The sequence below is a fragment of the Pseudorca crassidens genome, chromosome 16, assembly GCF_039906515.1.
Source record: "Pseudorca crassidens isolate mPseCra1 chromosome 16, mPseCra1.hap1, whole genome shotgun sequence".
Taxonomy (NCBI): Eukaryota; Metazoa; Chordata; class Mammalia; order Artiodactyla; family Delphinidae; genus Pseudorca; species Pseudorca crassidens.
In genome coordinates, this window is record NC_090311.1 from 66,685,750 (window position 1) to 66,704,690 (window position 18,941).

Genomic DNA, 18,941 nt, shown 5'->3' on the forward strand with positions numbered 1-18,941 from the left:
GCTGAATGCTGGGCATATCCTCTGCCAGGATATGTTGCCAGATGTTGGCATGAATGACACATGGGCACCAGTGAGACCTGAGGTAAGGTTTATTATTCACACATTAAACGGCAAAAGGATTCATCAAGGAGAAGGGCTCAGGTTGGGTCCGAAGTGAAGCAAGAGCAAAGCAGGGTGGGTGACTTTGGCTTTTATTGATTTGGTGGGAGACTGGGGTGGGGTATGGTGGGATAGAGGATCTTGAGGGCTGGGTGGGGTTTGTGTGGGTTCAACTTCTCCATCAGCACCAGGGGAGGGAGCATGTGGACTTTCTTATCCAGCCACCCATATGAGAGTGTCAGGGGGAGAGTTGGGGCATAACAGCTATCAGAGGTCAAACATCAAAAATGGAGTCTTTCTCTTTGTCATACACTTTCTTTCACTCTTCCCCTTCCATGTAAACCTTCTCCATTTCTTTACCACCACTTACATTTTTAACTCCTTTCCAATTGCCTTTTAATTTCTAATCACTCCACTGAAAGGATTCTTGTCAAAGTCATGAATGGCCTCCACATCACCAAATCCAATAACAGTTTTCTATGCTCATCTTACTAGACCCATCAGGCCACTTTACTCTCCTTGATACGTTTTTCTCTCTCTATTTCTATGTCACCACACTCCCTAGGTTTTCTCCCGTCTCCCTGGTTACACTTCCCAGTCATCTTCATGTGATACTTCTCTCTCTGACCTGAAATATTGGGGTCATTTAGGACTATGTCCTCTTTCTTCTTTTATATCAACCCCAGGGTCATAGCAGATATAATTTCTTTTTGTGGCTTTAAATATCTATATGTCAATGCAAGTTTATATCTCCATATAGATTTATTCATGAAATTATTCATGTGATTTCCAGGCTTAAATACAGGCCATCTGAAAGTTCTCTGTGGACTTCTCATAGACATCTGAAACTTAGAACTCCCCAAGGAAAGTTTGATTTCCCTTCCAAAATAGGTTCCTCTTTCAGTCTTCTCTGTTTCAGTAAATGACATCACCAAGCTTCCATGACTAAAGCCAGAAACCTAGAATCTTTATTATTTATTTCTCCCGTTCCCTCACCTCCTACATGTACTCCTTTGTCACATTTCATTGTTCTACCCCCCAGAGACGGCCAATCCTGCCCATCGTGTCTACCTTTCCTCTAGAGGAAGCCGTCACCTGCTCCAGGTCATCATGACTTCTTCCCAGGTCTGCTACGGGAGCCTCCCAACTCATCTCCACCTTTCTACTCCTTCTCCTCCAATGCAGCCTTTCAGAGTAGTCAGAGGGATATTTAAGAAATAAATCAGATCACATAACTCCCCTGCTTAAATCTCCCCAGTGGCTTACTGCTGTAGTCAGAGTAAATTCCAGACTCCTCACCATGCCACATACAGTGCCCTGAGTGGAGCTGACATGATTCGGTAACTATTCTGCATTCTGCACTGTTCTGAGTGCTTTCCAGGTACTCATTTATTTAACCTTCACACCAGTCCTGTGATCTAAATAATATTACCCCCACTTTTTAGCAGATGAAATGAACCATGGGGGATGTTAAGGAAACTGCCTGAGGAGGCACAACTAGAAAATGGCGGATCTGGGATTCAAACGCGGGCCCCTTGGCTCCAGGGTTCGCCCTGTAACCACCATGTACTCCCGTTTCTCTGAGCAAAGGCATGGACAAAGAAATGAGGCATGAAATGAATAGTCACTCAACCATTCCTAAATTCACCCGGAGAAGCAAAACCCCTGCATCATAGGCCAGGACTGAGAACCTTTGGCAACTCCCTGCAGCACAACTTTTACACCAGCTGTAGGTCTGGGTTTTAGCCTGAACTGTCTTCTCTTTCTTTTCTTTCAAGCATACCATCGACGCAGCAACTTGTGGATTCCAGCCTGACAGTATTGTGCTGTTTGCACATGACGTGGGGAGGACAGCAGTGACAAAATGAGATCTAGCATATTGCAGTGTGCCATTTATCTGCCACGGGCAGTTAGCAGGATCGAGTCCACCTCCCTCATCAAGATATAAAGTGCTACCATCGTGGCCAGCACGAATTGTTTTGGCACAGCTGCCAATTCCACAGCCCATTCTGCTAGGTCCCAAAATGGTTGCTCGTGAGTGTTAGTAAAACATTGATATTAAGTCCTGTTCTGTGCAGGACAAAGTGTGGGATACAGATTGAACTAGAACCAGTTCCTGCCCTGAAGATAAGAGGAAGAGCCAGAAACTTTTACTAAATACAACAAGTCAGTTCGTGAGAATGTTCTTAAAAATGCAAGAAATGTTGTCAGAGCACAGAGGAGGGAGGGATGAATTCTTCCAGAGGTAACAGGGTGGTCTCGTGGACTAGGTGATGGACACTTAGGAATTCAACAAATATTTATTGAATTCCTACTGTATTTTTGGCTCTGAACTGGGTGCATCATCTATTTCATGGGATTTATTCATTTAAGTCAGATAAGGAAAGAAAAGGTCATCTCCTGACTGTACTCAATATTTATTTCCCAAGACTGGGAACATTTTGTCCAATTTGGTAATTCTCCTTGTTTACAACACCCTCCTGTCTTGGTGGGGAAGGGCAGAAATGAGAAAGGAGGAAGACAGTTGCTTCTGCTCTGTTTTGGAGAGAGATGTCCAGGAACAAACTATTCTCGATCATCAGGTACTGAGACTGTCAATGCACATATGATATTCTGGAAATGCTTTCTGGAACATGACATTGTAATTGTTACAGGAAAACAATCCTGCACGCAGGCTTCAAAACATTTTGAAAATAGTCCCTTTTGATGATCTCTGTTTAACATTTTTTCTTATTAAATGAATAATTTGCATTTCCTCCAAACTTCTTCCAGTATATTCCGTAATTGCATAGTAGCTTTGTGTACCTGAAATGGGAAACATCTGCTATGCTATGCTTTTGAACTAGATGTAGTAGTTTTTCTGGGAAGAAGTCAGGAGATAAAAAAGGAAATAACAGCAAAGACAAAATAATAAATGAAAAAAGCAAGCTGGTGTGTGACACACTTACAACACCATTCACATTCCTGACTTTCAATAAATCTTTGACTTTGCTGCAGACTGCTGGGTTTGGAGTGGGGGAGAGAAGATACAGGGAAGATGTTTGAGGAAGAGTCTTTTTTTTTTTAAAGGATCTTTTTTTTTTAAAAAAAATTTATTTTTGGCTGTGTTGGGTCTTCGTTTCTGTGCGAGGGCTTTCTCCAGTTGTGGCAAGTGGGAGCCACTCTTCACTGCGGTGTGTGGGCCCCTCACTATCGTGGCCTCACTTGTTGCGGAGCACAGGCTCCAGACGCGCAGGCTCAGTAGTTGTGGCTCACGGGCCTAGTTGCTTCGCGGCATGTGGGATCTTCCCAGACCAGGGCTCGAACCCGTGTCCCCTGCGTTAGCAGGCAGATTCTCAACCACTGCGCCACCAGGGAAGCCCAAGAGTCTTTTAATAAATGCTATTTTTGGAGGTAATCTCATGGACAGTGCTGTTGCTTCAGTCCATAATTTCTAGGTTCATTTGCTCAGCTCTGATAGTCCCAGGTTCATGATGTTGATTCAGCTCAGCTCACCTGGCTGGCATGAAGTCCTCCTCCTGCCTCATTGGCCTAAAAAAGGCTGTTCTTGGGCACACACGGTTTGGTATAGTTCAGTAACTTTTCAGAAACCTAAATTTCCTGGATTATGCACTTGCCCTTCTCTATGTAAATGCAATTTACCCATCCCCGCAAGTATCTGTGGGATGGTCAGGGATAAAAACACAACCAATAGAATATAATCTTGAATGCTATGAATTGGTTCAGAACATTTTGGATTCAGAAAAATCTAACTTTGAATTCTGTTAATGCTCTCACTTGTAGTGTGAACTTGGGAAAGTTACTTAATGTCTCTAAGACTTAGTCTCTTTATGTACACATTGAGACAAATAAGATCTTACAGTGATGAATGGATAAAATGAGATAATCTCTGTAGAGTAGTATTTGTCACATGGTTAGGACTTTGTTCAGCACAGGGTAAAATGTAATGACATGTGATCCTGGGGTCAGAATCAATCCTGATCATTTCTACTGATGGTCTTAATTAGTCTGGCTGAGTGGGGAGAGTGACACCATGTCATGCCACTCAGATCCCTCCTAAGGGACTTGGCACTTACTCTTAAGTGCTTGGCAGTGTTGGCTGCTGACAGCTCAGGAGTGCATCCCTCTCTGAGAATTGCCCTCTGATGTAAAAGGTTGCCTTGCTTGAGGTTATTCCCCCTCTCCAGGAGCAGCCCACATCCAGCAACTGACCACTACTGGGCAGTAGTGAAGCCTAGACTCCTTGCCTCTGTAGGAACACCCCTGGAAGGACCTCCAAGCTTTAGAACTTTTTGAGTGACTGGCTGAGGCCACTGTTGCAACTGCGTCTCACTTTGTCTTCTCCCTCTGTTCGACACTGTTTTCCCTGCTTCCTAACTGCTGTCCCTGGGAACACATCCCATTAATCCTCCTGCACGCATAGCTCAGCATGTCAGAACTTCTTTTCTTAGGATACTGAGGGAGATAGGAGGCATCTCCATTTTCCCACACCATTTTGTGGTACATTGTTCCTGAGGGAAGGGGTACAAGTTCCCAGAGGTGGAGCTTCCCAGAGACCCCTGAGGGCATCTGGTGTTAACAACAGTCCACAGACTAAAAAACAGATGACTATTTTGTTGGTGTCCTCAAAATGGTTCTTTCTTCTTTCCTCTGAATATTCCAGGCTTCCCCAAGCTTTTCTTTAGTTTCTGTCCACACAGTTTTGTTCACTCCAGACTAATTCCCTGCTTTTCTGCCTCTACCCAGGTGATCAGAGTTATAGGAGCTAAAGAGAAGACAGCTGCTCCCGACCTCAATTCCACACGTTCTTTCATCCTACTGTCCTTTAAGAGAAAGTGACAGACACTTTACTGAGAGAGCATAAAGAGGACTGAATGAAGAAATGCAATGTGAGTCCCTAAGAGGCTGCCTGTCTGTTGCGCGGTGATCTTGACGTGGCTTGAGTATTACCTGGCAACCACAGTAAGCTTTTGAAAAGACAAAGAAGGAAGCTCACACTTGTTAAAGCTATAACTAGCTTGAATCAATGCCAGACTGCCAAAGTCTGGCTAACTTTAGGCTATTCCCAGGTCCTCTGGCCTCAGAAGTTTTCCCTGTTAGGCAAAGAGTTTACAATAAATCGCGTAAACAAACCTTTGTTCAGTGCTCACTCACCACATGCAGGACACTGCCTCTGTTATTCTGATGTTTGCAAAGAACGATTCCTGCCTTTTAAAAGTCTAGGGTTTGGCTGGAGTCATAAGAGATTTTGCATAAAACTTCAACTACATGACTTCAAATATTCTGAAGATAATTCTAAAATCATGATAGCTTTCAACTCGTACACCAGGCAAACCACCATCACCATGTGCTGTAACTTCCTTAGTACAGAACCTTTACAAGGTGAGCAGACTTCTTAGTATTGTAGCTGACTCAACTGAATATTCTTACCTTTCTTTTCTTTTTTTTCTTTTTGGACAGTCTTGAATACCCTAATTTGTTTTGTAGACAATTAAGGACAAAGTGAAATGCTATAGTCACTGCCTAGTTTGATAAATGTCCAGCCATGAAGAATATCAAAAAAGTCTGTTTTCATATAGCAGTATTTTCCTTTGGTAATCTGCCTCACAAACTCTCTCAGCAGGTATTGGACTCTTCAGTCTTTCCAAGTGTTAGGTATTATGGAAAATAGAAAAGTTATTAAACTCGTGCCTATAAGGAGATATGATTCAAAAAGTCCAAGCGACTGGAATTAAAAACTTCAGATTTTATATAATTTATGTTGAGATGAGCAACACTAAAAACATAAATTTATTAAGAGAAAAAACAGTAAATGAAGTCATCTTCAGGCATTAGAAAGTCTCTTTAGCTTTCAGACTAGATAGTCTGCATTCCTAACTGTACAGGAATGAATTATAAGTCTTGTTGTATAACTCAGTCCATGTTGATTAAGCAAAAAGAGTAACTTTCAAAAGAAAAATATATTTTTAATGTTTTTAAAACTCATTTTTACTGTTTGTGTTAAGCAGAATTTCTTCTTGTCAAATGAAATTTTATCTGAGATCCTGTTTATAAAACAGGTGAAAGTCATGATTTAGTAAAATACAGTTTCTAAAGTACATTTAGTAAAATACTTCTGATAGGACATTGTGGTTCTTTATTTAGGTGTCTATATACTTTTGTGAACTCTTAGAAGAAAAAGCATTCTTCCCTATTGACTCAGCATCTGGAATTCTTCCTGGCCCTTAGGAGTCAGAGAAAAAAATGTGGTTTTCACACATGAAATGAGTAAATGTATGGGTCACCAATAGTCTCACTCTCAATGAAATCAAGACTTAGTCAGGAATGGATGGCTTCTACTGGCACTTCAGGGTTATTGATAGCTTGCTTTTAAGCACAAACTGTTCAGCATTTCTTTTGCTGAAGGGGTTGCCTTTCTAGGATCCCCCACAAGGAATGGGGTTATCAAACCCATTCTCTATAGTAGTGGGGCTGTACCCCAGGACTGGACTCTGGGGGGGCGGGGGCGTGGTGAGCACTCCCATTGATTCAATCTGCCTTCTTGAATATAGTGACACTAATGAAATCAATCATCCTTCTTAATGGGTGTCAGGAGCCTTAAAAAGGCAGATTGATTTAATCCGGGTCAGGAAACATAAGGCATTTCGTTGGTTTAATGAATATCAGGAGATTTAAGAAAGAGGATTGATTAAATGGGGTCACAGTATTTAAGGGAGCTGTTTTAATCACTGGGATTCACATGATTTATAGGGACAGAGCCAATCAAAGGGAGTCACGTGATGGGGGGGTGATTGATTCAATTTCAGTCACCTGATACAAGGGGCCAGATTGAATCACTGGTAATTTTAAGGGGACGATTGAATCAAAGGCAATCCCATGATTTAAGGGGGGTTATTGTTTTATTGGCAGTCAGATTAAGAAGGCGAATTAATTTAATGGGGTTCAGGAGAATTAAGAAGGCAGATTGCTTTAATGTGTGTCAGGAAACCTAAGGGGTTTGATTGGTATAATGGTGTCAGGAGATTTAAGAGGAATGATTGATGTAATGGGAGGGTCAATATTTAATGGGGCTGATTTAATCAATGGGAGTCCCATGATTTAGGGGGCTGTTTTGCTACATGGGAGTCATGTGTTAAAGGGGTGCTGATTCAATCTTGGAGTCACCTGATTCATAGGGACTGATTTAACAATTGGAGACACACACACACACACACACACACACACACACACACACACACACACACACACACCGGACACACACACACACACATACACACACACACACACACACACCCCGGACAGCACCCTCCCATTCTCTTTATTGGCACTAAATGATTATGGGTATCTGCCTGTGGCATGTGCCACAGTGGGTGGCCCTGTTAATGGGTGAATCGTAATGTTTAATTGATGGAGTTAGGCCATTATGTAATTTGACTTCCTCAGACTGAATTTTATTGGCAAGATCAGTGGGACATCTAAGGCAGACTGCATCATTTTTTTCCTGAGCATTTACTGTACTGAGCCCTTCTAGAGGACATGGAAGTGTACCAGTTCAACTGTGGGAGGCCAAGGGATAGAGGTAGTAAATTTATATGAAAGAGAGATTTAAAAGCACCCTCTTACTCTTCGTGCCAAGCTTTCATGAATCTGGATCGTGTAAGCCCCTGATTAAACCATAACAGGAATATAAATGAACAGAAAAGATCAAGAAATGGACAACACAGGTTAGGTCAGCAATGGAAAGATTTAGAATAGAATCATCTTATCGTCAAGTAAACAAACAAACATAACCCATAGCTAAGAAATGCTGCATTCTCCATGGTTCAAGGAGGTAGCTGGAAATGAACATATTTCCTCTTTAGTGCCTATTACTCTCTAATGGACTAAGTAATTTACTTTTTATTTTGCTTACGTCTGTCTCCTTCACTGAAAATGTAAGCTCCATGAGGGTAAGGGTTTGGATCTGCTTCGTTTGCTCCTGTATCCCCAAAGCTTAGACTAGTGTGTATAAAATGATAAACACTCAATAAATATGTTCTGAATGAATTAATTAATAGTTTAGTAGGATACATTATAGCCCTATCAAATACTGTTGAAAATGGCATCAGGAAGAAGGGTTAATCCTATGTTCTTTGAAATGCTTTGGTGGTATCCCTCTCAAGTTAATTAATTCATTTTCCTTCTGGAATTTAAGGTAATTATAAAAAGTAAAAATTATTTATTGAGCCAAAATACTAAGCCATGCGTTGTTTGTCATTGGAGTTTCAGATTCTCTTTATTTCAAGGGTACCGTCAGCCTAGAATTGGTCTGTCATATGTTATTATATCTCCATAAGAATAAGCATTCCCATTTTAAATACTGAAGGTAAGATTTGCATTAAACCATGAATTGAAAATATAATGATGACTGTTTACTGAACCTGAAATCAACCAACATTTATAAATGTTTTTCAAGCCCCAAATAAATAGTCATTATACTCACATACACAAAAAATAAAAACACTTAGAAATCAGTTTAACCAGCAACATCACAATGTTCTCAATGGAGTTGATATTTAATTTATTGCAAATCTTTATTTGAGAAGAAATTTTTTTAGTCAGATATCAATATAGACCAACATCTTTTGAAGTGTTGATTTTCTTTAAAAATATCTCCGATAGAACATACAATATTTACTTATTGAACAGAGCTTATATATTGACTACTCATGCTTTTTAACTTTTAACAATGTTAAAGATATGATTTTAGCAAAGTGTTTTGTTTTTGCTACAAATAATGTTAGTATGCTGTTACATTTAAGTCATCTATTATCTTTAAATAGGTTAGAATTTTTTTCTGAAAACTTATTTCCAATGACCCGCCATCTGTTAGCACATGAAGAATCTTTTAAAAAGTTGAACATCTCTGTTATAACCCAAACTTTGACAGCAATTTGCTCTATACCTTGGATCAATTACTTTCTGCACTGCAGATTTATCTGTTAAATAGTCCTCAGAATTTCTTCTTTCACTAGAATTCCATAGAAAATTTCATAATTGTTTGTACAGTTTAGAAAATAAGCACAGAGGATAAAATAATTGCATTCAATTTACCTTAAAATTCTTCAATGTATATTAAATAGATTGTAATACCTTTTATCCTTTTGATTAATCACTGATACTGATGATAAGCTTTCAGGTGTTTGTATAGTATGAATAAATAGTTTGAGGCTTTCAAAAAGAAAAAAGAATCATATATTTGATATGCTGTTTCTTTCCAATTTTCATTTAGGAAGAAATACTTTTAGAAGAAGAAAAAGTCTGATAGAATAATAACTTTGTGCTGGAGCAAATGGGCTCAATAATTATGCCTCTAACTTTACAATGAGAATATATGAATTGTCTTGCTGCACAGAGAATAACACACATTTTCTACTATAAATTATGTCTACTTTTGCCTACTTTTATTTTTTAAATTCCTATGTTCATTTTGTGATGGAAGTTAATAGTCAACAATATTTGCATATGAGACAATGATTTTCTTTTCTTTTCAAAAACAAAGGTAAAATATATGCAGCTTTGCTCCTATTAAAGTTAAGGAGGTAAATTAATTTTCCCTTTGTTTTTTCTAAAATTGTACTGGACAAATACATACTATAATGTATAAAAGAGTTATTATTGAGATATATGAAACAACAATAATAATACAAATAGGTTATAGTAAGGATGGTGACTGTGATGGTAATTTTAAGAATTTTATACATTTGTTATATTTCTTCAAAAATTGCATAATATAAATTTAATACATTTTAAAAACTTGGAATCAAACAGTCCTACATAAAGTAAAAACTGACCACCTTTTCTTTGTGTTTGTCTTTCCACACCAGTTTCACTCCCCTCCCTGGAAAAGATGTATTAATGCAAGCTTTGGAAAATGTAACTTCAGCCCATTTTCTATTCATTTATATGTATGTATTTATATATTTAGAAGTTCTAAAAATACATGGGAATTTTCTCTTCATGTTGTTTTTATTCTTGGCCTTTTACTTGATAATATCTTGGGACTCTTTTTATAAGCCACAATTTATACATATCCATAGTTCTCTTACTGGATGCAGAGTAATGTGTCGAATGGAATTTATTTAGTTCTTAAACGTACTCATTTAAAATTTTTTTCTTCCTCCTTCTTGACTTCATGAAACAAGGGATGAATTGTCATGAATATTGTTTCCTTTCAATAAATCGACTTATGATGCCTGTGTAATAAGATTATTGGTCTTAAAGAGGACTGTATAGGGGATACTGGGCATGAGTTGTGACTCTAGAAAGGTGTTAGCTCTTAGGGAAGAAGAAGAGTAACACTTTGTAGTGTTCATATTATCAGTAGTTGTTGAGTAGAGCACTGGTTTATTTGATAGCCTAGCAAACTAGGTTAAAAGCTTATTGAGCTTACTGGATTTGAAAGCTTATCAAATAATTATTGTATTTTTTATTATAGTTAATAAATATTTATTCTAAAAAATGCAGAAATATAGAATGTGTAGTGTAATCATACCACGCAGACATAACTTCTGTTATCCTTTTGGTGCTTTTTTTTCAAGATTTTTTTCTCTAGGAATATATTAGTATAGATGTATAAGCCTGACCTCTGAAACCAGGCTTCCTCAGTTCAAATCCTAGTTCTGCCATTTGTAAGCTGTGTATTTTGAGTAAGTTCCATAAGTACTGTAAACCTCAGGTTCTCCATCTGTAGGATGGGAGAGTAGTAGAACCTCCCTTCTGGAGTTGTGAGAATCTAATTAAATACATGCAAAGCATTACGTGTTGCATACAGTATGTACTCAATAAATGAATTATTATTTAAACAATTTGCACATTTGCACATTTGTACCTTCTTTACTCATTTAATATGTTATGAAGATCCCTAGGTCATTAAGTAGTCTCCTTAATTATTAATTAATTTTAACAAGAAAATAGTATTTCACTGTATGATAAGATGATGTATATTTCATATAACAATCCATTATTATTGGGCAGTTAATGTAGTTAAAATTTTATGTTCTTGAAAATAACAGATTTATAGATAATTTTTGTATATTTTTCTGGTTTAAAAATTGAATGGCTGAAGCCACTAATGTGTGCCCTGCTTTAAGGCTTTTGATAGCTGTTGTCAAATTGAACAATGGGATTTAATGGATTTTAAAATTCCTATCTTTTTTTTTCTGTACGCGGGCCTCTCGCTGTTGTGGCCTCTCCCGTTGCGGAGCACAGGCTCCGGACACGCAGGCTCAGCGGCCATGGCTCACGGGCCCAGCCGCTCCGCGGCATGTGGGATCTTCCCAGACCGGGTCACGAACCCGTGTCCCCTGCATCGGCAGGCGGACTCTCAACCACTGCGCCACCAGGGAAGCCCTAAAATTCCTATCTTTAAAATTCTTTCAGTGATTTTAAATTAAACCATTCTATCTGTTCCTGATTTATTTCTTATTGGATGAAAATCTTGCTTTAACACTGCAAAACAATAATGGTCATGGATTAAATATGTGATATAAATGATGTAACATAAGAACTTATGCATCCAATAAATGTTGTTTTCCAAATAATAACCTTGAAAGGTAGGATCACACTTATGATTACATTTGTCAAATGTTTTTGAAGTTATTCTTTAGCAATTGCATAAAGATATGAACATTTTTCATGTATTATGATGATTATTATCTATAACAAAATATAATTGAAATGTATCTCAAATTTTTCATCAGAGTTGACCTAAAATAAATTGTTTGCAACATTTCCTACTCAATATCTAACTTCTTTTTTAACCAGAATCTTTTTTTTTTTTTCCATCTAGTGTGGCTGCTGTGTGTTTGGCCCTAGCAATAGATTAGGCTAGTCCAAACAAATTCTCAGAATGTCTTACAACACGACCTGGTCTTAAGAACCTGTTCTGTCAGTAAGACTTGATCAGAAATCTACTGAGAAGGTATTTGCTAAGGCTTTTGCTTTCCTCATTAGAGATGGTTATAGCTGTCCACGCTTTATTGCTCTTCTCTTCTTCCTGCTTTGAATGAAGCCAAGATGATTGGAAGTACAAAAGCATCTTGTGACTAGAAAATCATCTCAACCTCAGTGAACTTCTAGGTTAACACAACAACTGCCCACCTCCAGATTTCTTATTGTATGGGGAAAAAAGCTCTCCTATTTATTTAAAATACTGATCGCTTTTGTCTTAATAGATTTGAAGGCATTCCTAAAACATAAACCCTGCTACTTTTACAACTGCTTTTGAAACACACTTCTTTAGAGACTTCATCAAAATTGATTGCTCTAGGGATGTATAGGACTTCATGGAAAAAAAAATAGATTTGTTTTTAAATAAGTATTTCAAAGCAATTGCAGATTTAGAGTTGGAAAGGACCTTAGAGATAATTTAGTTCATAAATTCTTAGTGGCAGATGTTCATCAAAATTACCATTGGACCTGAAAGAAATATACATATCTGAGCCTTATGCGCGAGTATGTTGATTCAGAAGATCTCAGGTAGAGCCCATCTGTATTTTTTAAAACTACAGGGTGATTCTAACAGCCAGGGGTGAAAATTACTGATCAATACCTACCCCTCTCAAACAATGATCTGTGTACCAACCTATGATATGTGGATCTAGCAACAAATCAGAATTTTTCAGTTTACGAAGGAGAAGTAACTTTATGTAATTGTATTACTAGACAAACCCAAGATCCTGGTAAATAGGTGAATTAGAAAAAAAGTCACTGTAAGTCTAAGTTAACTGTAGCCATTTTTTTTTCTAGAAAATAAAAATATCAAGAATGGGATTTGCTATCGTTCTTTCAACTCTCATACTTTCATGAGAATTTCCCTTTTAGTTCCACTACTCAGAATTGTTCAGATTTTCAGAGTCTGCTGAGATTTAGTTCAATGGTGTGGGTCTACCTTTTTTTGGAAGATTAGGCTCAAGTTAATTAATGGAGGCAGCTTGTATAGAAATAGTGTTAGCTGTCCCTAACTGTGCCCTCCCCACCCCCTAACTTCTCTACTAAGAGAAAATGAGTTTGCCACTGAAGCTGATTTGGGTCTCTTTGGTTGGTTCTTATTTCAGTTATATATACAATTACCTTTTAGAAATTCTTCCAGACCTCATCTAATAAGTTACTCGGGTTTCTATTTAATGTGAAGTCTCAAGTAATTTAAATAATTTATTGTTAATAAATAACTATTCTTCAAAGTGAGCTCCACGAAGTTTTTAGATATAAGGTAAAACCATAAAAAGGAACAAAATTGGGTCATTTGTAGAGAAGTGGATGGACCTAGAGTCTGACATACAGAGTGAAGTAAGTCAGAAAGAGAAAAACAATTATATATTAACACATATATATGGAATCTAGAAAAATGGTACAGATGAACCTATTTGCAGGGCAGGAATGAGATGCAGACGTAGAAAATGGACATGTGGACATGGGGAGGGGGGAACAGGGGGTGGAATGAATTGGGAGATTGGGATTGACATATATACACGACCATGTGTAAAATAGATAGCTAGTGGGAACCTGCTGTATCACACAGGGAGCTCAGATAAGTGCTCTGTGATGACCTAGATGGATGGAATGGGGGCGATGGGAGGGAGATCTAAGCTGATTCCCTTCATTGTACAGCAGAAACTAACACAACATTGTAAAGCAACTATACCCCAATTTAAAAAAAAAGTTATTAGTTCTTGGCCTGAAATAATAAGGAAACATTTTAAATGTCAAATTATACCTTATTAAAGATAAATTGCAACACTCTCTTGAGCTCATTCAGCTCAAATTTAGGCAGTTTCCATTTCAAACCAGGTTAATCTTGTTTTGTTAATTGATAGCTCCTTTTAGGAAATGCATTTTGTATGTATATATGTCAAATACACACATATATAATATATATTATATGTGGTTTGTGTGTGTATATATACACATACACATTACATATATGTGTGACTATATATAGTAAGTAGGGTTATATGCATGTATGTATATATGTAATACATACATTTAGAGTGTATAAAAACGTTTTCAAAGACAATTTTATCTTCCCCTACCTACTTCATTTCTCACAGCAAGATCCTGGGCTGCTTGTATTAGTTAAGGTAGGCTGCAGGCAGCACTAATTATAGAGAATGCATCTTAATTAATTGGATGCTAGTGGCTGTGGTTCCTCAGAGGCTTGGCTACGTTGCTCTTATTTTCCTCTAGGCAGCAATTGGCAGGGAAGACTTAGGCTCCAAGGGGCCCAGATTCCCCTCCATTCTGTCGGTGTTGGAGCCACCGCAGGGCTACGGAAAGATTTTGCCTGCCGACCTCTGTTTCAAAGACTCCTAGTGCCAAACCAGAAGGCTGCCCCTCCAGGCCAAAGCTCCAGGACCAGCAAATAAGTCTTTTTCACAGAAGACTGGTGGTTGTCTTAGTCGATTATCTGTGCAGTGCCCTGGGGGTGACAGCCTGTCTCTTCGATCGTTACAGCCCCGTGGAACCCAGAATTGCAGCTACCCCAAATCCAGCCTCCAGAGCCCGGTGCTCATTGAACCAGACTTGGGTCTGCTCACCCACAGGCAGTAAAGCCTATCACTGACACCAGGTTGTGGTGGAGGGAAGTGCAGGGTTTATTGCAGGGCGCCAAGCAAGGAGTCCAGGGCAGCTAGGGCTTCAAAGACCCGATCCTCCCAAAGGCTTTCGGGGGACAGTTTCTAAAGACAGGGTGAGGGAAGTGCTTTGTGGGGTGTGGGATTGAAATGGAGGGGGACCCTCTGGTCCTTGCCCCCATGTCCTCCAACTGCCTTTTGTCCGTGGAAAAACTTTAGCCAAAGAATATGTTTAATCAGAGAAATGTGGAAGCAAAGGAAAGCAGTCAAACAGGACAAAACAGTAATAGTTTAATCAGTAAGAAAAGTCAAGGACCTTTAGTTCCTTCTCAGGGGTTATAGCTATTAATAATATTCTGAGCCGCATCCTGGGAGCTGTCTTATAGATACTAAAACCCCCACCAGGTAGAAGAAGTTAACTACATGATGACCAGACTGCAGCCATGACATAAGCTATCACAATTCTGAGAACTGGCCTCAAGGAAATGGGAACAAACAGGCCCTGAAACTGACAATTGTACTGAAAACAATCAAGGTGAGGCTGGTCAGACCACCACATGACCAATTTCAAGATGACGTCAGAGCTGACTGTGCTGTTTCTGCATGTAGCCCCTCCCCCAGCTTATAAAAGCTCTTGCCCACTGGTGGCAGGGGTGGGGAGCTGGCCTTCGGACAAGAGTCTGCCCCCTCCACCGGTTGCCGGCATCCAGAATAAAGCAAACTTTCCTTTCCACCAACCTGGCCTCTTTATTGGCTTTTGAATAGCCAGACCCTAATTGCAGTTACAGGATCAGCTGACGGACGTTCTTCTGATTGGCTGGTGGTAATCGGGAGTCAACATCAACAACCTGGTTCCACCTGGTCTGGGGTCTACGTGCTTGTGGGCAGCATACAGTTAACTTCTTCCACCTGGTGGCGGTTTCAGTATCTGCAGAGCAGCTCAGAAGAGGGCTCACGGCTTGCTTGACTGTTTTCCTTTCCTTCTGCGTTTTCTCACGTCTTTCATTAGATGTATTCTTTGACTAAAGTTTTTCTACAGACAAAAGGCAGGCGGGGGAATTCTGTTCTGGGAAGGCCCCATAAGGTCCTGCGCGGTTACAGGTGCAGCTGCAAAAGACAGGGACCCAGACCGGAGTAAAAGCCCCCGGTCCTCCAGCCCCCGAGATACTGGTGCTCTGAAGCACGGCAGAGGACGAGCATGAAGCTGGCACCTGCTGGGAAAAAAGGAAAAAAAAAAAAAAAAGCCCTAACGTTAAAAGAGAGAGAGATGCTGCCAGAACATGAAGATGGGCCTGCCCGCTGGAACAAAGCGGAGGGAGAGCGTATAAATGGCACCGCAGGAAAAAGGAAAAAGCAAGAAGATGGCGCGCCGGTGAGAGCCAGGCAGGGAGAGAAAGCCAGAGACGCTGCGCGCCAGGCAGCAAGTCTAGCTAAGCGCTACCTCGGACGCTTGCCCCTCCGGCCGAAGCTGCAGGACAAGCAGACCAGTCTCCCCGACACTGGTCGGGGCGCCCAGCGACTGCTTCGCCCTGGTCCCTGGAGTAGGTGAGTCCCAGCGCCAGGCCTGGAAGAGCCGTTTCTCAGGTCACTACAGCCTTGCGGGTCTTGGGCACGTGAGCCCCACTGGTTTTCAAAGCTATATGTTTTGGAGGCTTGTCTCTCAGGTGGACGTCTTAAAAGTTGGGGTGCCTGCTGTGGATTCAAATTCTTTGTTCCTCAGGGTATTGCGTTCCCTCCCGACCGTGGGTCGCTGACTGGGGAGATGGGCTTTATGGTGAGGCTGTGTCCCAGCCTCTCCTATCCACTCCAAGGTGGGCCTTTGCTCCGTCCCCCGATTTGTAGAGGTTGCTTAGACAGTTTTTAGGGTTTTTTTCAGGGAAGTTGTTCCATATGTAGCTGCAGATTTGATGTGTCCACGAGAGGAGGTGAGCCCATGATCCCCCATGTCACCACCTTGAACTGGCTAAAAGTCATAAACGTGTTTTTAAAGCGTTACTCTGGTTGCCGTGTGGAGCCCAGATCAGAGGGGACCGCTGTGGGCACAAGCAAGCTGAAACATCGGGGTTTGGATGAGAACGTTTATTACGCGAGGAGGCGCCAACCTGGAAGAGGGGAGACAGGCTTGTCGCAAATCCATCTCGCTGGCTGGCCAGTGGATAAGAATTTTAAAGGCGAAAGGGGAGGGCGTTCTCCATGATCCCAGTTTTGTGATGAAATCTCAGCTGCAGACTTTCTGACACCACCTTAGGATTTTGTTCGTCCCAGGTGGCTGTGATTATTCTATATGTTCCTGCAAGCTCGTAAATCATGGTCTAGGTGATCCTTCACCTTTCCTCTAGGAGGCAGTTTATTATTTGTTTAGGGCCTACGTGATGGGCCAGGAATTTCAGTTCTCAGCTGACCCTCCCAGTGTCGTCAATTTTTAAGTCCTCTTGGGACCAGCTGATTAAAGCCACAGGACATTGTCTCGACAGTTTGGGGTCATAAATGAAGGTAATGGTTTAAGCTAAGGATCATGGAAAAGCCTATGCTGGCTTACTCTTCCTTTGTTTCCGCATTCTCTCACTTCCCTAATTAATAAGTGCTTGAATAGGTCCTTTGGAACTCAGGGAAGGTCTAGGAGACTAAAGCCTTTTTCTACAGACAAGAAACCGGGGCCATGGAAAGGCATTTGTACCCGCAGGGTACAGAGCCAAGAGTTGATGCAGGAAAACCAGGTAGGAAATATAATTTTGGCTCAAACTAGGAGATGGAAAGAAATGGACCGATGTGAAAACTCTTAAGATCTATGCTTGGGAGGATTTACTCACAAACTGGTTATAAGGACAGTGAGACAAGGAGGAATGAAGCATCTCTTCTAGGTTTTTGGCTTGAGCGTCTGAGGGTATGGTGCTGCCATTTGCTGAGGTTTGGAGCATTCGAGGAAGATACGTAGTTTTTCCTGGCTTGGTCTTATTCCCCCTTTAAAATGTTTTATGATAACCTTTTCTTTCCCTTTATATCCTCTATTACAGCCTGAAATTTCATTTTGGTGTGTTATTATTTGATTAATAACTTTTCCTCTCAATAGATTGTAAGCTTTATTTTATCTTCTTGGTTTAGAACATGGCCTGGCACACGGTAGACTGGTAATAATGGTTGAGTGAATAAACGTGTGTTGGCATTGACAAGCGGACTTGAGGAATCTTGAGTGCCAGCTGGCTGTTGAACATAGATGTGTCTGGAGGTAGGAAGAGAGAGTTAACCACAGATACTCACCTGCAAGATGATGAAATCACCAATAGAGTGTAGAGTGAGATGAGAAGAAAGTCAAGGAATGGAGGAACACAGGTCAACTAAGAAAAACTGAGTAAGCCTGGAAAGGTATTGAGTTAGCCTAATACCTGGAAGCCAAAATAAACAGCTTTTTGTGCATAAACTCCAGGTAGTCACAGGTGACCACAATCTTCTACTTTATTTATCCTGACCAAAACCTCCTTTAAAATTTGAATCAACCTTTCTCTAAAATACATAAAGCAGAAAGAAATGCATTGTTCGGTAAATGCAAGGAGAACTTCAGGACTTACCATATTTAATCTAAAAACGTTGTGGGCAACATTAAAGTACATTCCCTGCTGAAATTGGAGGTCACAAGAATCCAATAGGTGTTAGCCATCTGTGGAAATCGTTCCGGAAAATTTCCCCTGAAGGAATACACTATTCATATAGCCGACTGAGTCCTGGCTGCTTCCTCAGGGTCATCTAAAACTGCAGTGAATTCAAAAGTAAGATAAGCTTGCTTAACTGTAACATGTTTTACATTAAGTAATGATGTAATGACAAACACTTCTTGTCACTGATAAACCTATTGATAAAGAAGAGGTGGATAATTATTTGACTGTTTATGTATGGAAGAGAACAACCAAGACAGATTTTCTAGTTAGAGCACAGACCATACTTGGGGTGGAGATGGTTGCACAGCAGTTTGAGTCCACAGCCCCTTTATTTTGTTTCTACACCTACTACTATTACTACTGCCACTAAGAATGACAACAACAGCAATGAAAATGCTTCTGACAGGGTTAGCTCCTTGTCTGGAGTGATAAAGCCTCTGCTAATCATTTCAAGTTCATTATCTCGCTTCACTCTCACAACAAAAATACAAGCTGACACAATTTTTTTTCCTGTCACTCTTATGAGGAAGTAGAGGACTTGAGCAGTGAGGTGAATTGCCCAAGACTGTGCAGCTAC